The 26833-nt window shown below is 38.6% G+C and overlaps 1 pseudogene; it reads left to right on the forward strand.

Moving 5' to 3' along the window:
- Positions 1–13419: 13419 nt before the first annotated feature.
- LOC117023141 (elongation factor 1-alpha 1-like) overlaps positions 13420–26833 on the forward strand; it is a 139416-nt pseudogene continuing 126002 nt past the window's right edge.

Consider the following 26833-nt stretch of genomic DNA (forward strand, 5'->3'; position numbering starts at 1 on the left):
GGAAAAAATGAATTTTTATTTATTTATTTATTTATTTATTTATTTATTTATTTGCGGGGAGCGGGGGCTCAGGTAGGATTAGGAATGATGATGACTTAATTGTGGACCTTTTGATATTGAAGTACAGAAAGGTTACCCATGTAGCAGGCAATTGAAAATAAATACCTGGATCAAGGGAGAGGCAAGGACCGGAACAGATAATTGAGAATCGCAGGAATGTAGGCTAGGTTTTATTTTATTTTTATTTTTTTTTTCATTTTTAAAAACATTTTTATTAAAATATAGCTAACATACAATATTATATTAGTTTTTAAGGGTACACCATAGTTATTCAACATTTATATACCTAAAGAAGTGATCACCATAAGTCCATCAACCATCTAATACCATACCACGCTATCACAATATTATCGACTATATTCCCTATGCAGTACATTACATCCCCATGACTTATTTGTTTTATACCTGGAAATTTGAACTTCTTCCTCTTCACCTTTTCCACCCCCTTTTAATTTTTTAAATTACAGTTTGCATTCAGTATTGTCTTACATTAATTTCAGGTTCACAACAATGGTTAGACATTTATATAATTTAAGAAGTGATCCCCCTGAATAATCTGGTATCCACCTGGCCCTATATGTAGCTATTACCACATTATTGACTATATTCCATGTGCTTTACTTTACATCCCCATGACTATTTTGTAACTACAAATTTGTACTTCTTAATCCCTTCACTTTTTTCACCCTGCCCCTAACTCCCTCTCCTCTATCAGTCTGATAAATCTAATACCCATCTGACACCATACACGGTTATTACAATATTATTGACTATATTCTTTATGATATACCCTATACCCCCATGACTACTATGCAACACCCAATTTGCACTTCTTTTTTTTTTTTTTCTAATCATTTTTTTTTAATTTATTTTTAATTTATTGGGGTGACAATTGTTAGTAGAATTACATAGATTTCAGTTGTGCAATTCTGTATCACATCATCCATAAATCTCACTGTGTGTTCACCACCCAGAGTCAGCTCCCCTTCCATCACCATACATTTGATCCCCCTCACCCTCATCCCCCACCCCCCAACACCCTTACGCTCTGGTAACCACCAAATTACGTTCCCCAGATTAATTTTCAAACCCCGTGGCCATCCTGTGGTCACCGACTGTGTAGGCTAGATTTTAAAACAAATGAGGAATGTACTGTTCTAGGACAGGAGTGGGCAAACGACTGCCCAAATTTGTTTTGCCACCTGTTTATTACCATTATTGAACGTTTTATTTTTAAACAATTGTAGAGTCAGATGTATTAAAAAATAACACAGAGATCCATGTAACAACCTTCAACCACCTTCTCACAATAGTAACATCCTATAGAACTCTAGTATAATATCATAACCAAAATATTGACACAGTAACAGTCTACTAATCTTTTTCAGATCGCCTCAGTTTTCCTTGTAATCGTGTGTGTGTGTGTGTGTGTGTGTGTGTGTGTGTGTTTAGTTCTCTGTGATTTTGTGACGGATACCAGGACCGGAAAGAACCCAAGCGGCACTCAGAGAGTTAGGAGAGTCAGCTTTATTATGCCTGCGGGCTCAGCAGGAACTTTCCCAAAAGACTGAGCCCCTATCAAGGTTTTGAGCCGGTTTTTATGGGTTGGGGACTTCCTTGAGTTGAGGAAGGGGTAGGTGTCGTCTGGTGATTGGCTCGGGGTGTGGCTTGGAGGGGGCTATGCGGAAGTGGGCTGGGCCTTAGGCTGGGGACTTCTCTCTCTGCTGGGGCCACCATTTTAGCTCAGTTCCACGTGGCAGGGAACCATTTTAGGTCAGTTTCTCCATCAATTTTATCACATTTGAGTGCATGTATTGACCACCTCAGTCAAGATACAGAACAGTCTTTGCACCACAGGCTCTCTTGTGTTGCCCTTTTATAGCCACACTCACTTTCCTTCTCCCCCTCCCCAAATCCTGGCAACCACTAATCTGTAATCCATTTCTATAATTTTGTAATTTCAATCATGTTATATAAATGTAATTCTACAGTATGTCATCTTTTAAGATTGGCTTTTTTCATTCAGCATTATTTCCTGAAGATTTGTTCAAGTTTTGTGTATCAAAAGTTCACATCTTTATTGACGAATAGTATTCCATAGTATGGATATACCATGGTTTGTTTAATCATTCATTTGTTGAAAGACATCTGAGTTGTTTTCAACTTTTGATTATTATAAATGAAGCTGTTGGGAACATTTTTACTAGTTTTTATATGAACATAAGTTTTCATTTCTCTGGGATAAATGCCCAAGAGTGCAATTGCTGGGTCATATGGGAAGTGCATATTTGATGTTATGAGAAACTCCAAAACTGTTTTACAGAGTAGCTGTACCATTTTAGCTTCCTATCACAATGTATGGGTGATTCCCTTCCACCTGTTTTTGTAAGTAATATTTTATTGGAGCACAACATATTTTTTTTTACAATGTCTGTAGCTGTTTTTATACTATAATGACAGAGTACACTAATTGTGACAGACACCATTTGATCCACAGAGACATAAACATTTACTATGTGACCCTTTACAGAAAAAGGTTTCTGACCTCTTTAGGGATCGGTGTCTGTCTTGCTGGGAAAGTGGACCAGGGCACAGAAGTCTGGGCTACGTGTGCTTATCCTCCAACAGCAGAGTAAATCATAGAGGAATGAAATCTGAGTTTCAGGAAGGGTGGTGTTTGGCTCCTGAAAGCAAAGAGGGCTCTTGTCCTTGGGTTGGATTGATTGAGAGAAATTCTGAAAAGCATGTCTGTAGAATCGGGGAAATCCAGGGTTGAATGAGAGAACTGGATGGAAGTGGAAGTCTGCCTAGAAAAGTCTTCTAAGGCAACAACCTACAATGGAAGGAGGTTATTGATGAAGTGCTATAAACAGGGAGGAGGTGGGAGATGGTAAAGATATCTGCTGAGACCAGGTGGAATTAACACATTCTTGAGTTCTAATGTTGTCAACTATTGGAAGCACAATTATTTAAATAGCAAGATTTTAAGGGGAAAGTGGTTGAAATTTTCAAAAAATGAATTGTAAAATGCACCCAATTGAAACTGAAACATTTGAAAAAATGTATGTCTGCGACTGGAAGAAATGTAGGTGTGTAGAGGTCTAGTGGAGTATTTTGACTAGAGAGGCAGAATGGTCACCATCATGTGATATTGAAGTCTTGCAGGATGATTGAAAGGATAAGCTGGAAAGGAAGATTTGATATCTTGAGAAATTTGATGATATTGACAATCTTATCAATCACCAAGTATTACATTTTCAGGAAGTTACCCTTAAGTTTCTTTCACATTGGATTATGGTTTCCCTTAACATTTTTCTAAAATGGGTGTTACTATTTCCATTTTATAGACATGTAAACTAGCCAGATGGTTTCAGGGATTTGCCTAAAGTCAAGACACTGGCAGAAGTGACAAAACTGATATGTAAATTCCAGCAAGCACAGCTGCCTGCTAGAATGCCCTAGAACTGCAAGCAGAGATGACTAGGATACGCAGTGTGTCATACGGACAACATGGACTTCACTTTACTTAACTTTATGAAAAAAATGTCTTCATTTGAATGGCCTGGTAGAGGTAGCAAAACACAAAAATAAGAACACTGATGCCTCCAGTCCCTTCCCATCCCCCTATGAGTCAGGGATATGGTGGTAAAAATATAGAAGGCACGATCATGAAGGAAAAGCTAAGATTTAGGGGAAAACGTGAAAAGGTGAAAGAGAAAGAGCTTACGGATGCAGAGACTCTGTTGCCAATCGCACAGGGTCTGCTGAGGTGCAGAGCAAGGCCCCAGTTGATGGTACACAGGAGTAGATGGGCCTTGAGAACACCAGCTGCTCCTGATGGAAATCCCACACCCTCTTTTAACCTCTGTTCTTACATACTGGCATTAAGTGTTTCCATCAGGCTTCTGCTCCAAGCTGCTCCACTCTCAATCAGCTCTGAAGCCACAGGGCCTCTGAAAGCTTGTATTACTTTATTATTTTTGTTACTCCATATCAGCTTGCTGAAGCAACACTGAAGTCAAATTTCCTGGGTACGTTCACATGTTGAAGAGCATCCACTCAATTTCTATATCCTGTAGCTTTAAAACAGAACAATACCATCATGTTCTTTTCATTTATCTCCATTTTCTCTAGAATCTTCTTTCAATTCACTGTTGCTTTGGGGAAAGGTCTGTGCACTGTTTTGCTATTTTGTTTATGTTTATGCCACATCCACAACCTGATTTCTGTACAAGCCTCTCATAATTTTGTTTTCAGGACTTCAACTCATGGCTTGTGTAACCTGTGTGGTAACATTCGATGGCCCAGGAAATACAAAGGCACAGAGAGCAAAGTAGAACATTAATCTCTAAACAATTAAATAGGGTACTTAAGAGCGAACATGGCAACTGAAAGCTCTCCAAAGGGTTTACAGGTCCACTAAGGAGAATGTTAGATAAATCTGGCAGATGGCCAAATCCTAAGAACTGAGCAGGCATTTTGGTTGTTTTCTTTCCCACTCTTATTCACTCGATAGATTTCAAAAAACATATGAATGATTAATTCAGTCTCAAGAGGCTGGCTATGATCTACTTCACTGAGGCTGTCTGCAAAACAAAAGAGAAACAAAATCAGAGGGATTTGGGAATTCTAGCCAGGCTGAAATGAAATGGCACATTTGTTTGATTTCTCCTTCTGTTTTCCCACTAAGTAATATCTGTACTAGTTAAACAGATCCTCAGATACCTTGGAAATGAAAAAAAGATCATGGCAACAGAAAAATGATGGTGGTTTTCAGTATACTCGAAACATTTATTTTTACTTTAACTGAAACCACTGACTTTGTCTTTTAGAACGTGATTAAGACCACCAAAGGAATTTTATCAGGATTTCCACTTCTCGTCTTTACTAGTTGATTTTCTGACACTGATAAATAGATGTCGTAATCCAATTCTAATATTAGGTAAAGACAAGAAGGTAAACGGACACATGTGTGCCTTAAAAAAAAGGTTTATATAAAAGCAGCTAATGTTTTTTCTTCCTTGCTTTCTTTCTTTCTGTGTGTGTGTGTGTGTGTGTGTGTGTGTGTGTGTGTTCAGAGAGAAGTGGACATTCTAAATATTCTCTAATAAGATTTTGTGCTGCCATTTCCCAATGTTAAACCTATCCATAAACTTATGAATTTGGGGCTTTTAGAAAACACATGTATTTTGAACTGGGAGGAGACAAGCAAAAGAAAAAACTGAGTGACCCAGTTTTAAGCTTCACCTAATCTGTTATGAAAATAATTAAGAAGATGAAACTACATTTTAAGAACCAATAAGCAAATGACACTGGCTGACAGGGTTATTAAAAAAGTAATTTTTAGATGCAAAAGGGAATATAGTTAGATTATGTAACAGTTTCAATATTATTATGTACTTTCTTTTAAGTTTCTCAGAATTTATTACCCACATAAATTATAAATAACTTAATTTTGATTACTAAAAATTTGGTAGGTTAATTGAATCAGCTATGCAAATTCATTAAACTTTTGAAATATGTTATTGATATTTCCTGTTTCACCAGTTTGAGAAATAAAATAGAAAAACATTTTTTTTATATTTAAATTAGAAGTTCTGAGTCCCAACCCCCTTTTTTTGGGCTTCTTAGTAGACTCTCAAGGTGTTTATAAGGGACTGAGAAACAGCACTGCACGTGGCTGGCCTTCAGCTACCTGCCTGGAGAGCAGGAATTGGATGAGCCTTAATGAAGCCTTTTTCAAGGTAAAAGAAAGACTAAAACTTTCAGGGTTCCTCTGGAATTTCCTGTGGTCTCTTAGTATTTTGTGTTAAGCAACACCTTCCAATTAGCGCTATAAACATCCCCACAAGTATAGGGATGGCCTATACTTGCACCTAGCATTTGGCCTCAAAGATAGTATTTAAATCCATCAATGTTTCCTCCAACATCCAGCATTTATACATTTTATAATATAAGTAATACTAAGTTAGGATCCTACATAGGAGGGTATTCTACACACAAATAGGAAAATGTTGAAGGATTCAATATAATTTATCAGTAAGAAAATATAGGATACTACAGAAGTTTTCCAGGAAAAAAAAAAAGAAAAGAAAAGAAAAGCCATAAGAACAAACTCCTCAGGTGGTGTCCTGCAAATGAAGATACATACCCAAGCAGTACTCACACCAGACCTGGTCTATTTCAGTAGGGAAAGCTCACAGTGACGTGAGCAGCGGTAGCTGTGTAGGTCTTAAATTGTCCATTGCGTTCTCCAACAGCACACATAAATCCATCATGACTGAATATCAGATTCCAGGAATTGGATCACCACTCTTTGGTTGTGGGGCTTCTAAATTGTGTGATTAGGAAGCACCGGTCTCTCCTCTGGTGTGATCTAGGGCAGAGGTATAAATCCTTGAAACTGTAGCCATGTGACTTTGAAATATGACTTTGTCAATGACTTTAGAAAATGGTTTTGCCATATGACTGACAAGCTAGTAGCAAGATGTCACTATCACCATGGCATCACCAGCCCTGCCCTGGCATAGTGTGGAAGCCAGTTTAGGAGACCTGATTCTAAGTATATTTGTCGACCAGAAATCTTAGGCTGTATCTAGTTTCCATTAAACTTGGAAGAAATTCAACTCATTTTCTGAGAGGTCATCCTGTAGGCAGTCTTAGAAAACGTATATCTTAATACTCAGTGCACCTCCCAAAGATGGCTTCTAGACATATGGCACGCTTCATTATTTTAACAACTTATACTATTTTTTTTTGCAGTTTCAGGTATACAAACCAATGTAATATGTAATAGTTATACATTTACACCCCTCACAAAGTGATAACCCATAACTTGTACTCATGTTCAATGAGAGGCAATGCAACTCATTGATGTCATTGTGGGGACTCTAAAAGACGGTCAATACTGATCAGGTGACTAATCCCAAGGTACAGATCATATTCACCCAAAACAGACACAGCACTGCTATCTGTAAGAATATCCTAGGGGAGTACATTGTCAAGTCCCAAGAAAGGAAGAAGACTGGCATCCTTGGCTGTGGCTGAAAGGTTAAGTAAAATCAATCAGGACTTCGAAACCTTTTCCAAGATTGAGGAATGAACCCATATCATCTTGAAGGGAGGAATGGCTGTACTATATGCCTTGCTTAGCCTCTGAAGGACCCATTTTTGGCCATCATTTTCATTGGCCTGTGCTGGTGGTATATCTTGACAGAGTTCAGCAAGAGGGAAAGAGGACAGGGAGCAGGGGAGTTCCATTAGCAGACATTAAAATAGCTGTCATCTCTCCCCCATCACTTCTGGTACTAGATGGCAAATCCATCATCATGACACAGTAGCTGAGGAAGCCATTCTGTGGGAGAAGCACAGTCTTGTGTTTGCTGCTGTTACATCACCAAGTTGAATAGGAAACAGAGTTGTCCATCCAGTGTGTAAATTGTATGTGGAGGCACCTGCAACTGGACAGCCTGTGTCTCTGCGTCAATCTCTGAGTCACTCGATGACTCTGGAGTGTCAAAGAAGTGGTCAGCTAGTACTGCTCCCAGGGATTCTATTTTGGAGCCCACATTATCCTTGTCTTATAGATGGTCTTCAGACTTCCTTAATATTTCTTCTATCTTATACCAACTAGTGAGTCCTTCAGTGAACATCTGGTGGCTTCATCTCCATTTTCTCTCTGTCTCTGTGTGTGTGTGTGTGTGTGTGTGTGTGTGTGTGTGTGTGTGTGAATGTGTGCTTTATTGGGCACATGGTTCAATATTTGCCTCAACAGAGCTCATTCCTTTCTGAGTGATTCTTTCTAAGGCCCTTATTAACAATCTAGGTATTCAAAACAGATTTTCTTATTTCCTGTAAATCTCCCATTTTGCAGAACTTCAGGGACTAGCTTCCATGAACAGGGACTGACCATCCCAATAGCTAGCCATGCGGCCCAAAGTAGACATCCTAAGACTTATCCTATCTGCAAGGTGGGACTTTGATCCCTAATCCTTTTATTTACATTAGAAGTCCATGGTGGTCCTTGGTCAGTGCCTATTGTAATGGAAACCAGGGCAAATAGCCAAGGAGTACACTCACAAAGCCTGCTGTGGCAGTGTCTGGGCAAAATCCCAGGAGACAAGAGAAGTAGCAGCTAATTGAGCCCCTATGGCCTATTCATGCTACGGCTGGCTGGGCACAGGGATCTAACAAGACTGACCATCAGACTCTAACACTTGGACTATAAGTTTTTAAGTTGTATGACAAAAAAGCACAAGCCCATGTTGGTGTGACAAGGAACCAGGATAATCACATATCATGTCTTTGACCATCTTCTGCCAGCTCAATGTCCATGGCCGAGCGTGAGAACTAGCCCCCGCTCCTGGTATAATCAAGGGGACAGTCTCAAGTCTTGCAGTTGCAGTTATGACATGGCAAGCTAGTAGCAGAATTGATTGCATCAGGATCCATAGTTGAGGAAGCGACAGTCTTATTTTTCAGTATTATCAGAGGTGGACTAGGGTCCAGACCACTGTTGATTGCCATAAGCATTGGACTATTCCCAGTTTCTATGGAATTTTATGAGGCCAGCTTGCAAGGACTTAGTCTTGAATAAATTAACACTTACCTCTCAAAGGCTTAAGGCAGAAATTGCAAATGTCTTCAGAGTTCAACCAAGTTACTTAAATGAAAGAAGTTAAATACATGCAGAGATGGTGAGCACTATGGTGGACCAGAGAGGAACCACCCAAATGAGGAAGTCACTGCCCAGCACTAACCATTGTTGCCCTTTGGGAATGTGGACCTCGTATCGCCAGGTCTTCTTTTATTGAGAAAACGAGGAAAATGACAAATATGGAGTTTTATATGAAATGTGATTATTTTCACAAAACCCATCCTCAGACTGGCTTGAGTTTTTGGATCACTAGTTTTCAAACTCTAGTAACATATAGCTTGTTATAAAGTTCCGAAACACCTAAACCAGGGGGTGGGGCGTAACCAGGAGAATGCCAGCCAAGGTTTGTTTCAACTCCTCCAGACCTCTGTCCCTTTAAGGTATTACTTGGGAAAGCACTCTGTTATTCTATTTGAGTAGCCCCCTTTAAAAGCCTAATCAGCATCTCCTAACCCTGTAAATCTGTCTGTTTCTTTGAGGAATGGTTTTATATCTGCTTGGAAGACTGAGTGCATTTTACTGCTGCCAAGATTCTCTATGATATTTCAAAGATATTATTTGCTGCTTTTTTGTTGTTTTGCAGGTTGTTTTTATGCTACCATAAACAAGCACATGGGACAAAAGAACTTTTTTAGATAAAATTCAGTCCTCTGGAGCTAAATCTGGAGTATTATTACAAAATACCATAAATAATGTCATTTCATCCTTGATATAGAAGAAGAGGGTGTGGTGGTGGGAGTGCTGGAGTGGCAACGCAACCTCTTTTCATCAGTTTCTCAGTTTCCTGTGGGTTATCTCAGGGGTAAAGCAGAAGAATGATTTTGGAGAAAAAAATAGATCTCAAAATTTAACTAGAAGTTTCCAAGTGTGCAGTTATTTGCCAAATCATCAATAATATTTTTATTTTTAATTTCCAGTTATGCTAAATGAAAGAGAATACAGGACAAATAGAACAAAAGAACAAAAAGTGCAAGGTCCTTTAAAGAAAACGTGTAGTAGAAAAATGAGTAAAATCAGATGGAGATAGGAATTCAGGGATCATTACCTTGAAGCAAGAGGTGTTAGGAATTCAGGGATCATTACCTTGAAGTGGAAAAAATGAGGAAGAGAGAGTTGAGAAAAAGAAAACGTGAGATTTTGTCTACACTAAAACACTGACAAACTGTTCAGTCAAGAATTTGTCCCACCCATCTGCAGGGCTGTAAAAACATCTGTTTCAGAAGTGGGAGAAAAATTTTTTGGGGGTAAGCTCATATTGGAATTTGTGGTCTTCTCTTCCTAGGCTCTGAATGAACATTAGCCAGGTGAAGCCAAACTATTTCATTGTTCAATTCATCAACAAGAATATCTTCAGGCCTTTTAGTTTCCCACACAATGCTTGGCACTCAAGGTTAAAACAAACCAACAAAAAGATACCAACAAAAAGTATATAGTATGTTCTCTGTCTCCAAGGGGTTTGCAAGCTACCTGTACAAAGTGATGTCTTTACTAATGAGACATCAAAGCAAAGAATTAGTATAAATTACATGTGCCAGACAGGAAATAGTCAACTATGGCTTTTATCCTGAGTTAGCCTTGCTGTCTTTATGAATCTTGTGAGCTATAGTAGGACGTGTGTGGTGGGGGGTGGGGCGGGCCGGGGGGAATGGGGAGGGAGCATTTGGAAAGGGTAACATTTAAATTAGGTAAATTGAAAAAAATCACAGAGAAGGACATTTGTGGGTTTGGGTTGTTATTTTTGGTTTCATAGGGTAGCAGTCTCTCAAGTGAGTTCTTTCAAAAACTATGGAAGTATATGAGCAGCTACTCTCATTGCATAAGCAAGCAGCAAGCATGAGAAAAAAAATAGTGTGTCAGCAAACAGTTCATTCACAAAAACAGGAACATGTGATGGTCCAGAGTGACCAGGGTTGTCAGTGGAGAAGTGAAAGATGGTGCCATCTGGGTGAACACTGACCTCGTGATCCTGAGACCAAGAGAGAGCATCTAAAATGACCTGAGCTCTGTTGTTAGGGAGAAATGAAGAAACAGAGCAAATTGCTTGGCTAATAGATACAGACCCGATGTGGGAACAAATGGAGAGAGAAAATGAACTGCCACACCTCAGCATTGTGAAGGGACATACAGGAAGCAAAAATATGAAAAAGAGAAATCAGAAATGCAATGAACATGACCCAGAACAAAACTAGAAATGAGAGTAGAGGTAACAACCAAAAGAGATTTTTCTCATTAGAATGAGAAAAGTCATTGCATGAAATGGCTAGAATGGAGTGAAGTCAAAGGGATTCTGTAAGACCTGCAGCATGAATAGGGAGGAACAAGCACACGGCACTGGACAGAGGCATGGAGACTGCTGAGGTGGAAGAGGGGTGCCGAGCTAAGCAAGACACCCAGGCAGAAGAGTAAGACAGACTATAAGACCTGACTCCCTGGCCCTGCCCCGTTTCCATATCTCTTCTCTAAATAGTTCCTTTGTGATGCTGTTACTACCTTCTAACACCATGCTTTTCTTTTTCTCTTGAAGGGTTTGTAGAGTCCTTTGTAAACTGGTTATTATATTTAGAGTTGTAATTCTTGATCTTCACAATATTTGGTCTGGTGTTGCCTTCTGTATTTGCCCTGGATGGCACGGGAGGGGGTGTGGAAAGCACGTGCCTCAGCAGTATTCTTATGCCAGGAAATCTGAAAAATACGTAATCAAAAAGATATTCAAATTCTGAGTGTGGGTATCTGAGTGTGGGTATCAAGGGCCCAGAAGATCACTAGATAAAATACACCCCAGACACTGAGCAAAATTTGCCAAACCTTACTTGCTCTGCTGGCATAAAAGCAATGCGAAGATGTGGTGGTAGAATCACAAGTAGAGGACTGTGAATGAGATTGCAAATTGGAGAGGCTGAGCCTGAGTTAACTTTTGTCAAAGCTTCCTCCTTTGAGCCACACACCATGAAATCAATACATTTTGGTAAAATTCCACAAGCAGAACGGGCCTCTGTTTCCCATACACTGTATCCAGTTGGCCACATGGGAAGGCCCACAAAGACTAAAAGCCGTATGGCATGGACCTAGTTCTTAACCACAGGATCACTAGCAAATTCCTGCTAGAATTTCCTGCTGGCAAATAAAAAAAATTTGGAGCCATGTCTGTAACAACCTGGAATATTAGGAGATCAAGTAAGACTATATGTGCTTTTACCTTATAATGTGCTTTGCTTGTTTTAAAGTGATGTCTTTATTTCTCAACTCCCAAATAAGAAAGACTTTTACATATTATTTAGAGTAGAACTGCAGAAACTCATGAGGAGTTAACATACAATTCAGTACTTATAATGTTAACTAAAACCCCTGAGTCCTAGAAAGGACCATTTATAAAACTGATGTCTCTATAGATATTATCTGTAATTAAAAAAATAAATAAATAACTGCCTCTATTTACCAGATAAAGGAGATGATCAGCTGGACTAGGGGAGGGAGATTTTTAAGTGTTTGTATATGATTATGAATTAACTGTTACAAGTTACTCTGGACAGTCAAAAGTGGTCACTAGCAAATCCCGAAAACCTTGGCCGTCCCCTAGGGGATTCAGAACAGGATTAAAATACCAAGGGCTGTTAGTGACAAGACCAAAGTAATGTGGTTAAAACCAGGTGACTCATGGGAACTAGGGTTAGATGCCTAAGGATTCTAACATTAACAAGATTCAAGTGAGAATGAAGAAGATAATTCAGTAAGGAGACCAGCTTGAGCTGAAAGGAAATTCAGATACAGAAACTTTCTTTTAAATAAGCATTGCAGAGCCATCAGCTCAGTTTCCTGAAGCTGCCCTTGCACATGGCCTGCAGGGTCAGTACTTTTGGAGAGGGCTGAGGGCCTCTTAAACCTCCCGTCCTTCTCCACACTGCTTTGCAGGTCTCTGCAGAGCAGAGAGTGCCTTTCCTCACAGCCGTTCTTCAGAGGAGCCTCTTCACCATCGTCTTCAAAGACCACCATGACTCATTCATGCCTTTGGGTCTCTCCAATACCCAGAATTATGAAATGGCACACATTTTAGTAACGTTATAATTCATTTAAATCCTGATTTAGGGTAACTGGCTTGGTTTGGCGGTACTTGCTCCCTCTACCCACTCAGCCTCAATGTGCTACCTCACATACCTTTTAAAAAGTCACATAAAAAGTTTACTAGGCACATCCAGAATGCCAAAATATTAAGCATGTATTCCCTAATTAAGAGGAGAAAATTGCTTTAAACACTTTACACAAACATTAACATGCTTCCTACCACAACAAATATATGAGCTCATATTGTAAGGAAAATAAGCCAAGGCACTTTTGAATTAGTGACTGGCAAACTCTCAGAAGACACTGACCAGAGACAGCATTCGCCTGGGCCTGGACAGCACCCTTAGTCCAGTCTCCTTTCCTCCTTTAATCTGCCGCTCCACATTTAGTGATTGGACATCTCTTAGCAAATGGCTGTCATTGACTTGTAGATGTATCAAGGGGGCGCTCAGTACAAATCTTAAATAAAGCACTTAGGGTTTCTCTTTTTATATTTTTATCTTCAGTTTCCCAGTATCATAAATTGGCTCATCCACATATTTTTCTACTTAACTAGACATTGACTGGCATCAAATTGTTCAGGGGTGTGTGTGTGTGTGTGTGTGTGTGTGTGTGTGTGTGTGTGTGTGACTTCCCGTGACATCATGCAGTGCCTGCTGGCATGGTCCACTTCTTCACCCTCTCCAACTCACCAACAGCAGCAGCAAAGGGGAGTAGCAGGGTTAGGAGCATGGGTGCTGGATGTTGGAGCCAGGTGTCAGGGTCTGGGTTTCAGTCTTCGCTCTGCTGCTTGCCAGGTTTGTTACTTGAAAGGTTACTCACCTTCAGTTTTCTCAGTTGGCATGATGAGTAAACCATTTAGCCTTAATGTCTGACACTATCAGGGTGAAGTAAACGAGGCACTCGCATCGGGCACAGAATTTAAGGGGACACCAAAAACCTCAGTAAACATGATAAATAATATTTTAATGTTTTAAAAATTCAAAAGGTCAGTGGTCATTAACTTGTTGATTTGAGTCCAAAGTTGAGTTCTCAGGAACCCGTTTTTTCAGGGTCTAAAAGACAAGAACCCTGGCACAGGCATTTATAGCCACCTTGTAAAGCACATACATTTCTCAGCCTTGAAAAAGCATTGGTGGCTACTAAAAGACCACCCCCACAATTTTAAATCAGCTGTTCCATGCAGACTTCAGTTACATGTGGAATCACTGGGGATGCTTAGACATAGTATGTGTCATATTTTTGAACCCTCTTTAAATTAGTGCACAAAGATAAATCCTAGACTGCTCCCTTGCAATGGTGCTTGCCTTTCCATATTTGTAAATAAAACCATATAGAATTCCACCCTGGCAATTTTTCTTATTTTTTTCCCCCAAGACAATGCTAAATCATAGACAACGAAGGTGATCTCAGGGAACATATCAAACCTCCTGAATCATCGATTGGCAATAGCATATCAGCAAGTTATTTCATTGCTTTGTGACTGTGGAGCTACTTAGAAGATAAGAATGTCCCACCCACCCTCCCCCTCCTCCCCAAAACCCTCCCCTTTTCCCCCTCTCCCTCCTCAAGGAAAATTAAATGAAGACAGCTAACAAGCAGTTTTATTTTCTTTCAGCAAAGGTCAGCAATCCCACAGCAGCAAATTAATCCCAATTAGTAATGATATTTTGTCTTGATAAATGATGACACATTTGATTTACTGTGTTTCCAGGATGCAGGCGGCAAATGTTAATGACTTGGTTTGCTGGAAATTTATATTCTTGCTCGTTTCCCATTTGCTGATCAGTTGCAGCTCATGAAGACTTGGCTGCTTCAACTAACGAACTGAGAGCCTCACAGGAATAATGGCGCGTTCTGCAGGCCTCATTTATGTATTTATTTATTTATTTATTTATTTATTTATTTATTTATTTATTTATTTATTTATTTTATGCCATCTGTAGAAATGCAGGTTCCTCTCAGAAAATAGCTCTGCAGCCAGTCAGGAGCGATTATGACCATATCAATGTCACTTGTAATTTGTATTTCACTTGTTTAATGGCATCCCCAATAAGTGAAACTTTCTGTACAGCACAAAACTAATCTGCAAATTCAGCATTGGTGTGTGTGTGTGTGTGTGTGTGTGTGTGTGTGTGCAAGCGTGCACACATGTGCATGTCTCTGTGTGTAGGGAAGAGAGAATTCATAAATAGAAACATACCTAGTCTTTCCTCATTTTCTTAAAATATTCTGAAAGCAGTGACACAGTTTACATAATGATTTATCTGCCCAGCTGGTATGGTTTTAAATTAGACAGATGAACATGTTTTCTTGAAGTCTTCATAACTGAACACGTCATCCTTTTGTTTGTAGTAAATGCAGACATAAGTCACATGTTTTCTCGTTTTGACCCCCTGGCCACCCCTTCCATCATTTAGTACTTTGGAGATTTCCAGAAGCACTCTGACTTTTCACAAAGGCTGCCAGGGCTGTCCCCTGAGGCTGTGCAAGTCAAGCTGTGGACATTCTGGGTCCAGCACCTGCCTTCCAAGCATTACCAAAAATGCAAGCCATCAGCAAGCCCTGGGGAATGTTGGTTCTTCCACCTCTGAAAGGCTGTTGTGCCTTTCACACATCAGACATAATCTTTGCTATAGAAAACTGTTGTGATTGGCTGCAACTCCAGGCAGGCTAGTCTCCTCGTTGTTTACATGACACCGTGAGAATGAAATATGAGGGATCATTACCCATCCTCATTTAAGAGCTGGAAATGTTAGAAGCCCTATTAGAATCTCCTTCAGGGAGTGAATGTTTTTCTCTCATTCTTAATCATTGTTCTTAGTTCCAACTAATATAAAATCAATAAACCTCACTCTTCTTGCTTACAGGGACACTTTCTATTGTGGTAAATTACTAGATCCACATTATGTGTCTTCTATTCTCCTTTCCTTCCCTGAGGCTTCCGTTCCACCATCGTCTCTCTGACTCAATTGGTTTTTCACTCTGGGATGGAGTTGACAGTCTCTGCTATCTCTGGAATGCAAATAGTTGTTGACATTTGACTACAACTATGATTTCAAAGCCTAATGATTTGGACTGGTGCAGGGAGAGGTATTCACAAGATTTTTTTTTTTTTTGCCAGAAAATTTGCCTGTAAGGTATCCTGCTTTTCAGGTAGAGATGAGGATTTTTTTTTTCCCTCTTATTGTCTCCACCATATCCAGTAGAGCAATAGTTCCCTCTATTAGCACAGGTCTGGGAAGCAGACACTAAGATGGAGTTAAATGTGCAAAGATTCAACAAGGGGAAATACCTGTGAAAAGAAATAGGAAGGGAGCCAGAGAAGGAAAGGAGCACCTAGGTTATTCTAATACCAGTGTGTTCAAGTTTCTGTCACAGAGAACAAGATCCAGGATTTCCTTATTTCCTCCAGTTTCATTGCTGTGCCTACGTCAGGCATTGTATCCTAGTGCTGCCTTGCAGTGGGAATACCACATATTCTAGAGGATGAGAGAGAAGAAGGGACTGGGGATCGAAAGGAGGAATAATCTTTTAAATCCTTAACTCTACATTTGGGATAGAACTTCACATTTCACCAAAGCCCTTTCATATACATTATTGTTTTTGACTCTGACTACAAAAGATGAAGTCAGTATTATTTTTGTCAAAATGTAGAACCTGAGTTAACCCATGAGGAAACAGAGAAAACCCTATGGAGGGCCATTTTACAAAATGACTGGCCTGTACTCTTCAACAATGTTAAGGTCGTGAAAGGCAAGGACTGAGAGGAACTGTCCAGATTAAAAGAGATTTACCAGACTTGACAGCTAAATACCACATAAGATCCTGGATTGGATCCTATAACAAACCAAAAAAAAAAAAAAAAAAAAAAAAAAAATGTTTTTCTCTAACAGGCCTTTTAGAGTATTTGGCAAAATCTGAATTTCTCTCAGGTTAGATAACTAATTTAGGATTGTTTGTGTATTCAAAAGAATGTCCTTGTTCAAAGGAAATACATACTTTGGGGATAAAGGGGCATCACGTCTGTAACCTACTCTAAAATGGTTCCCAAAAAAGTTACACACACAAACAAACACAGAATGTTAGAGCAAATGTAATTTAGAAAAAGTTAATATTTGGGAAATCTAGTTGAAGGATCTGCAGTGTATATGGTCATTCTTTGCATGAAATGAATATAAAGAGCTGAACTTAACTTTTTGTTTTGGTGAAAAAGAAAATACTGTTTAGTACATAAGTAATTTCTCATTTTCTTTTCCCCTTCTTCTGCCCACATTTTTAGGGCTGTGCCTAGGCAACCAAATGTAAACTATTATACAGATACCAGCCTACTATATCATTAAGTCAGTGTAATGTATATATGCATGTCCAAACAGATTTAGCTTGGCTGCACTAGCTGGGAGATGCATCCCAGCACGAGGGTCCCTGTGTCTTGATTCATAACCATTGGCCTTCAGGACCCCCTGGGAGGCTATCCATTCAACTGACACTTCTGGATGGCAGTAGTTGTGCTATTCTTCAAGTAAGCCATATAAAGAATAAAGAAATCTTATTTATACTATATTTGGAGATCATATGATTTGCAGTCAAGTTTTTGAAAAGTAGGAATATCAATGAAAAGTAGAGTTCCACTATGTTTATTTAAATACACTATTTAAATCTATTTAAATGGGGAAGAAAAGCTTCAAAGGAAAAGGTTTTAACTGAGTGGAAATTGTAACCCAAAATTGTGTTTACAAAAACTGCAGCTAGATATCCAAAGGTTGTCTGAAAATGCTATTTCTAAATATAGCCTTAATCATATTGACATGGCAAAGAAATGACATAAAACGTGATAAAATCAAAATAAGGCAATTTATGCCTTGAAGAAACTTAAGCTATAATGATTTCTGAAACAGATGTTATAATGAAAAAAAAATACATAACTTTTTAACTGCACTGTTTTATTTAAGAAAAATGAAAAGTATGTAAGAGGCCTACAGCAATTCACAAAATATCAAGATCAAAGAGGTTAGCAAAATAACTCTATTATATCTTAGTGCTAGACTTTCTGGGAGACAAGTGTGGTTGAATGATGATCCCGTGTGACTACCAAATCCACCATTTCCTACTGGAAGAAAAATGTTATTGGCTTTATGGAGAGGGGAATCAGGAAGTCTGATAACAGACTGATGTTATTATCTTACCTGCTTTGATAAGAGGTAAATATTCTAGAAAAGCTCAAGTGGTGATTTGGGACATAAGTCAACAAGTAGAAGAAGCACTGAGTTACTTTGAGAGTTAGGAGCAAGAGGCAAATTAGCACATCATCTGTGATAAATGATAGAGTTAACACACCAGAATCCATGCTGACCTTCTGCAAGAACCAAGGCAGTTAATACAGACTTGATGTAAAAGAAGCAGTAGGACAGAAAATTCTAGGAGTTTGGGAACCAGTACAAGTTCAGCGTTTGCCTTGTGTGTTTTGTTTGTTTTTATTACTGACAGCATCAAAAATAAGCAAATAATATTAGTAGTTTTCTTTAAAGCAGAAATAGAGTGGTAACTTTGTTCAATGGTAACTGATAATTAAGTTATATAAATACATGTAAATATGTTTATTAAAACCATAATTTAAATTCTTAAAGAATATTTCATTGCCACCCTTAGTTTACAAACAACAAAAAGTAAAGTAAAAATGTTTAAATAAATAAAATGATTACATAAATCAAAAGTATCTAATAGAATGTGCAAATTATAGTAATGGCCTAACTTGCCCCGAATATGGGTGCATGTGTGAGCTTTATATAAACAACATCCTTGATTCGTCTTCCTCTTTTATTCCCACATATAAAAGTATGTAATTTTGTTAATAATTCCCGATTTTTATTTACTTATTTTTTAAACAAATTTTTCACTGTTGTTGTTTTAGTTCAGGCTCTCATGATCACTTGGCTGAATGAGTGCATGATTGTTCAAAAAAGCCTTACCTACTTCAGTCCACCAGTAGACTAATCCATCAGTAAAATGATGATTATAGGTCATGAGCCCAATAAACATAATGACCTTAAAATAAGTACTTGAGGTACATTGAAAAATAATAAAAATGATAAACCACTTTTCAAAGCAGTTTGTCAGTTCCTTAAAATGTTAAAAATAGAGTAACCATATACTCAGTAATTCCATTCCTGGGTATAATATACCCAAGGGAAATGAAAAAATATGTTCACACAAAAACTTATACACAGATTTTAATAGTAACATTTGGTTATTTATAATAACCAAAAAGTGGAAAAATCCAAATATCCACAAACTGATGAATGTGGTATATCCACAAAATGAAATATTACTCGTCCATATAAAGGAATGTAGTTCTGATACATGCTACCACATGGATGAACCTTAAAAAACAACCTAAATGAAAGAAGCTAATTATAAAATACAACATATTGTATGATTCCATGTATGAAAAAATGGCCAGAATAGGCAAAATTATATAGATAGAAGTAGATTAGTGGTTATTTAGGGCTGGGAGAGAAAGGGAAGTGACTGCTAATGTGTATGAAGTTTGTTTTTGGGGTGACGAAAATGTTCTAAAATTAGACAGTGGTGTTGATTGCACAGCTCTATGAATATACTAAAGATAACTAAACTGTATAAATGAATTTTATGGTATTTGAATGATATCTCAATACAGCTATTTAAAATAACAATAATAATCAGTAGAGTTCTACTTATACCTAAGACATAGAAAGCTGGAAGGAGTTCCATTCTTAGCACCAAGTAAAAGATGAATCAACTACAAAATCATAATTTTTCTTAATCCTACAAGAGACTTGATGTCACCAGGCAAACAAGTAGCTTGAAATCCAAAGAAAGGAAGACTCCTTCCAAGTATCTTGAAATACAAAGAAAGAAAGACTCCCTCCAATGGAAGATGAGACAAGGGCATTGACTTACCTGCAGCAGAGGAAGGAAGAGGTACTTGGTGATATACAAGGAAATTAGTTAACATTTTTAAAGAAATTCTAGAGGCTAGGGCATAGGTACAAATATAAAATCTGAAAATAGAAAAGTCTAGGTGAACATGTTGGAGAAAATGTTTGAAGACTTTAGATAGGAAAAGATTTATTAGAAAAGATACTAAAAGCAAGAACCAGAAAAGAGAACCTTACTGAATTGGACTGCATCAAAACTGAGGACTCCCACTCTTTGTGAGAGACTGGTAAAAGAATCAACAGAAAAACCACAAGGGAGAAAAATATTTGCAAATCACATGACTCACAATGGATTTGTATCATATATATATATATATATATATATATATATATATATATATATATATATATATATATATGAAAGCCTCTCAAATCTTAATAATAATAATAATAATAGAAGAGGATTGAAATAATGTACAAAAAATTTGAACAATACTTAATAAAAGAAGATACACAGATGACAAACACATGAAAATATGCTTAAAATTATTAGCAAACCACTTGCCTATCCCAATGGCTACAGAGAAAAAAGAAAGAAAGCAAGGAAGGCAGGAAGGGAGGGAAGGAGAGAGGGAAGGAGGGACGGAGGGAGAGAGGGAGGGAGGGAGGGAGGGAAGGAGGAGGGAGGAAGGAAGGAAGGAAGGAAGGAAGGAAGGAAGGAAGGAAGGAAGGAAGGAAGGAAGGAAGGAAGGAAGAAAGAAAAGAAAGAAAACTGCCAACCCTAAATGCTAGTGAGGATGCAGAGCAACTGAAACTTCATACTTTTTTTTTATGCGAGTGCAAAAATAATACCACTACTTTGGAAAAGAGTTTGGAGTTCCTTTAAAAATTAAATATACACTAAAACAGCCCAGTAATTCCAAGCCTAGGTATTTATCCAAGTGAAATGAGAGCACATGAATGTTTATGGCCACTTATTTATCATCACTCAAAACTGGAAACAACTCAAATGCCTTTCAAGTGGTGAATGGATGAACAAACTGTGGTACATCCATGTAATGGAATACTTCTCAGAGATAAGAATGAACTACTGATCCAAACAATAACATGAAAATATCCTTATATGATTTCATTAATGTAGCATTTGGAAAAGGCAAAGCTAGAAGGATCCAAAAGAGACCAGTCATTGCCATGGGCTTTGAGTCAAGGGAGGGGTTAAGTACCAATGGGCATGGAGGAAATTTTATGGGTGATGAAAATGCTCTGTCTCTTCATTTTGGTGGTGGATATCTGATTGTATACATTTATCAAAAGTCATAGAATTATACACTTCAAGATAAATTTAAATGCATCTAAATTTTACCTTAGTTTTAAAAAGTCATTAGCAAATAGTCTTATTTTCAGAGTTAAGAAAAAGAGAAAAATAAACTATAAATAAAATTTATTAATGATACCTCTTTGCCCACAATGATAAAGGTCTTTTCAGAAATGCATCAAAGCCTTTCCTAATCAGACCTATCTTCCCTCCTACACCCTACTTACACCAAAATTCATTCTTCCAAACACACTGTACTCACACAGTTCCATGACTTTATGAAAAATTTCAGGTCCTCAATCATATCACTTATCTCCAAGCATTGGAATAATATGTTTTATTGCATTTGGTTTTTTGTTTGTTTTTATTTTTGCCTGGAGTGTAAACATTCATATGGCACAAAGCCAGTATTAATAATAGTCAAATTAGGCAGTTTCTTTCTGGAAATTTTTAATAGATGCCCAGAAAAAAATGCTTTCTGTTAACAGCCAAAATAGCCCCCTTGGTAATGCAAAAGTTCCCAGTTGTTTAATTTGTCAAAGAAAGGAAAACAAAGTAAGAGACATGGCAAATGACTGATGGAATGGGAGCTAGATATTCACTCAGGAAATGTATATACTCTATACAGAGCTTCAGCGGTAAGCCCTTGAATTTGCAGATTTAAGGTTCACAGTTTCCATGCATTTGCCACCACACTTGATTAAGTTATTTTGTTGAGTTAACCATCCCAAGAATGTGTTAGTATTAGTCATTTATCAAGAAGAAACTTATATCTGATCATTCCACATAAGCATCTGAATATAACCATTTGTTTCTTTTTTTTTACACTTTATTTCTTTTGACATTCAATTTTATTTTATATTAATTTCAGACGTATAGCATAGTGATTAGACATTTATATAATTTAAGAAGTGATCCCTCTCACTAGCCTAGTACCCACCTGGCACTATACATATTTTTTTACCATATTATTGATTATATTCTCTATGCTTTACTGTACATCCCCATGACTATTTTGTAACTACCAATTTGTACTTCTTAATGCCTTCATCTTTCATTTTTTTTCTTATTCTTTGTCACAAATGCTTTTAAATTTGAAGAGAAATTTTATAATACAGCATGAAAAACGGAGTTTTTTAAAATCTAGGGTCATATTGATACAAGTAACAAGGCACAATTGTACTGGGGAGGCTCGTTGAGGGCCCAGATTCCCTCTTCTGCATGAAGAAATATTGTTCTGATTTATTTATTGGGTGGCACAGAAGCCTGCTAACTTTAGAGCCCAGACCATAGAAGGACTATGCCACAAGTTCAAGCTGTGCACATATATTTCTACCAATTGGGCCATATAGACTGGCAGATTTTACAGTACTAATGGCATCTGTGATGGGGAAAGACACCACGTAGAGTTTACAGCAAACTGCAATAGGAAAATCAGGACATAGATTATTGGTGTTCTGGAGCAAGGACATAAAATGCATCCACAGAAAATAAAAGGCAGCTTTTCCAATATGCTTCTAGATGCTTCTCAAGACAGAGCATCTGACCATGAACATGAATTGCCCATCATAAATTAGTTCTATGAGACCCTCCAACTCATAAGATTAGGGGAGCACTCCAGCTATCTATCTTGAGTTGGAAATAGTGTATTTGCGATTGGATAGGAGCAGAGCCAAAATGCATAAATAAACTGCATAGGTCTGATCCCATGTCTCATACTACTGTTGCATGGTGCTTCTCCCTCAGCTCACATATGTGGCCTATGTGGTAGCTTAATGACCAAGTGACAGAGAAGAGAGAAGTCCAGATTTGGTTTCTGGACAGACTATCGTGGTTTGTTAGTGTGAATCAAAAATCGAAGGCTACTACACTAAAAATCACTCAGGTGGGTCCCTGAAAGAGCAATGAGGGAAAATTCTAACAATTGGCAGTGCTCTAGGAAGTTCACCTGGTCATTCACTTTGTGTGGAAAGAGAAATGGCCCAAAATAAGAATGTCCACGATCCCATGGTCAGTGGTGAATGGCCTGGATAGTTGGTTAGAAACTTTGAAAGATGAATGTTGGAAAATAAAGGTCAGGAGGGTCTAGGGAAGAGGCATGTGGATTGACAAATGGGAGTATGTACCACGTGAAGATCTTTGTTAACTCACACTAGAAAGCATCCACTACAAAAGAGTCACAAAACATCCTGGTAGACAGAATGCCCCCACCCCCCGTGCTGGCACGATGGGCTCATAAGTGGCAATGGAGGCAGGGATGAAGCTTATGCGTGGGCTTAATAGCGTAGGCTCCAACTCACCAAGACTGATGTAGCCACTGCCGCTGCCAGATGCCTCAAACTGCCAACAACAGAAACCAAGCCCACCTCATCAATATGGCATAATTCTTTGAGGAAACTAACCAGCCATTTGATGATAAGTTGACTAGATTGGGCACTTTCTACCCTGTAAGGGGCAGAGGTTCATCTTTACTGGGACGGATTGGATTCAGGGTAAAGGTTTGCCTTTTCTGCCCTCAGGACCGTGGCCGGCACAACTTCCAAGGGCTTACAGAGTATTTGGTACACAGACACAGGATCCCTCGCAGTATCATCTCAATTAAGGAGAGCCAGAGAGGCCAACTGGCCATGGAGTGTGCAGTGAAGCTTCACACACTGCAACAACCCATGAGCTCCCAGTCTGAGAGGGCACCGAAATAGCCTCTCAAAAACACTACTCAGGCATCAGTTTAGAAATGGTAATCTAAGACGATGGGGCACTACCCTCCAGGATGTGTTAATCACCATAAATTAAGTATTGTGTCCTCAGTAGGCAGAATGCATGGGTCTGGAAGCTAGCATGTACAAGTAGGGGTGGCTACAATTAATATCACTCCCATTTTTCTACGTGGGGTATGCTTTCATCCCTGTAACATTCCAGGCTTTGAGCATCGAGAGGATCTGGTTCCAGATGGCAGTCACTTCCATAAGGCAATTTGATAAAGTCCCATTGAAATTTAACCTCTGACTAAACACTCAGTCTTCTGCAACAAAGACCAAGAGGTAAGGAAAGGCGTCACCATGCTGACAGGGTACTTTTATCCTCAGAAGTTGCTATGTAAGAATATGTTTGGCAATTCCAGGGTACCCCTTGGTGCTTCTATGCTTAGAGTTAATGATAAATGAGTAAGTGCAGCAGCAGTATCCCGAGAAGGGCATGGTAACATATGGCTCACACCCCTCAGGGATGAGGATCTTGGTGCACACACCAGGCAAGTCTGTTAAACCAGGAGAAGTGCTAGCTGAGTGTGAGGGCAATCTAAAAACAATAGTAGGGCGATAAAGTGATGAGCATCCGTTGTCATTTCAAGGCCAGTATTAGTGGTAGGGTCCATGTATGGTATTTACCACTAACCCATGAAATAAGAACAAGCTGAAAACTACGCAGCTATTCCCAGATGGACGGAATTACCTTAAGAAGCAAGTGGTGCTCTGTCCACATTTCTCTTCAGAATGTGGCACGCACCTCCCAGCTCCTGTGAATATCAGCTGTTTCACGCTCCAGGAATTGCTGTCAACATCAAAGGATGGCTTATCCTCAAGTTACATTTGCTTTCCGTCCTGGGGGTGGCTGGCAACCAGTGATTAGTTTGTGTGTTGATACAAAGGACTGAGTCCTCCCCTCAATTGAAGACAACTCAGTAGGTCTACTCTAGCTTCAGGGTAACCTTTTAAGCACAACCACATTGCAGGTCAGCTTCTCCCCATTCCCAATCCTGGCTTTCATATACGTGTATATCCTGTGAGAATTCCTCCCAAAACATTCACCCAATTCTCTATCTAAAGTCTGTCCCAGGAACACATTCTAAAATTATAGGTTTCATCACAGATTATGCGGTTAACCATTAATCTCAGTAGGAACTTGGCTTCGATGTGCCGTCTAGTCGAATCAGTATGTCAGTGGTGGTAAAGTTCATAGGAAGCAATAAAGACAGAAGATAACTGAGAGTTTGTCAAAATGTTCAAGGGCAATGCTGAGCATGTATAACAGTACCATCTGATACCAACAATCTGAAATCTGTTGGGCACCAGTGACTCAAAATACACAACCTGACAACTTAGCCATCAATTTATTTAGGTGCCATTTTTCTTTGCATATCTAGACACAATTTTGAAAGTAGAAATGCAGTATACAGTACTGGCTGCCATGTTTAAAGTTCAGGGAGAGAGTGGCTTCCTTCTGTGGAAATTTGTTTGCCTTCATTCCAAAATCAGATCGAGTAATCGGTAGATTAAATAATTGGAAAAACATTGGTAGTCCCCAGGAAACATAAAATGTCATCCAGTCAATCTGTATCAGATTAAATACAGGTTGAAGCAAATCAAGTTTGAAATACTTGCCTTGAGGCCAAGCTTCAGTGTGAAATTGAAAATGAGCAAAGTGCTGGAAAGAAATTTGGAAGCAATGAAGAAGTAGAACTTTCAACCCAGCAAGAGAGAACTCAGAGTTCCGTGGAATCTGGGACAGACCCTCAAAGGATCTTAAAAGAATGTTGTTAGGGATACTTCTTGAAGTACACAGTAACCTTTATTTAGCACCTAACATGTGAGATGATTTCACATAAATTACATGTAGGAAAGACTTCACCAAGAAATGAAGGGCACTTGGTGCATTTCTTGTCACAGGATTTAATGGATCACTATTATGGTACAAAGGGATTCTCTGAGAACTCACTGAATTCATGGCGGATAGGGTTTTTGAGAAGTCTTTAAACCTGAAGGGGGCACAAATTTATTAGACTGAAACTGCAGGTTAGCCTCTTGGCAGAGATGTCTGTTTGAATGAGATTTGTTGACATAAGTGTGCAAAATGAAAATCCAGGAACGTTTTATTGGTTTCATAACCTTGGACAAGATCAGGGGTCAGGTACTTTTCTAAGTCATCTTGTCAGTGCTGACGAGTCTCAAACTGACATCCAAGGCAATCAGGAAGTAAACTGGGACAAAGCTAAAAACATAGTTGAAATTATAGGCAAATTTCATTCCTAAACATGAACTTTTCCTCCACGTAAAATTATATTGCTGTTAAACCATGTAGGTGTGATGCCTCCTTTTCATCTATATTAAGTGACTGGACATTCTTAGCACTTATGTGAGAAGGGAGAAAGAATTCCCTTCTTTCATTTCCCACAGAGTACTTGTGAAATGGGCCACAAAAATACTTAGAATACAGACTACATGATTTTTGTGTCAATTAAGATGCTTTTGGCTACAAGAAATAGCTTATCCAATTCAAATTGATTTTACAAAGAGGAAAATATATCCATATTATCAGTAAGGAGTCCAGGGCAGGCAATTACAAGGTTAATTCAACTCACTGCTGTCAGAACTGTGGGTAAGGTTTTTCACTGTGATTTCCTTGGTTTTCCATCATTTTCCTATACCTTTCTTAGAGTCTAAAAATATTACTATCAGGGCTTCAAAATATCTCCTTTAGCTTGAAGCTTCACATCTTCATGTAGCAGAATCTAAAGTCAGGAATTAGTCTAGTTCCTCTACTGTGTCTCTACAAATCAGGCAGCTTCCCATATGCACATCCCCTTAGATCTCATAGGCCAGGGTTATATCACATGCCCATGCTTAGAGACGCGATTAGAAAGGGAAGTGGAATGTTCATGTTTGGCCCAGGTCATGGAAGGCGCTGGAAAAACCAGTACCTAGCAAAATCGTGTGCTGTGAGCCTGGAAGTGGGAGGTGTTTTTATAATACTGCTTGGGTATGAAAAAACAAAAAGAGTTCTGCCAGTCTTCAAATTGGTTGGTGTTATGGGCTGAATTGTGTCCTCCCA

This window comes from Rhinolophus ferrumequinum, chromosome 6 (assembly GCF_004115265.2).
Source record: "Rhinolophus ferrumequinum isolate MPI-CBG mRhiFer1 chromosome 6, mRhiFer1_v1.p, whole genome shotgun sequence".
Lineage (NCBI taxonomy): Eukaryota > Metazoa > Chordata > Mammalia > Chiroptera > Rhinolophidae > Rhinolophus > Rhinolophus ferrumequinum.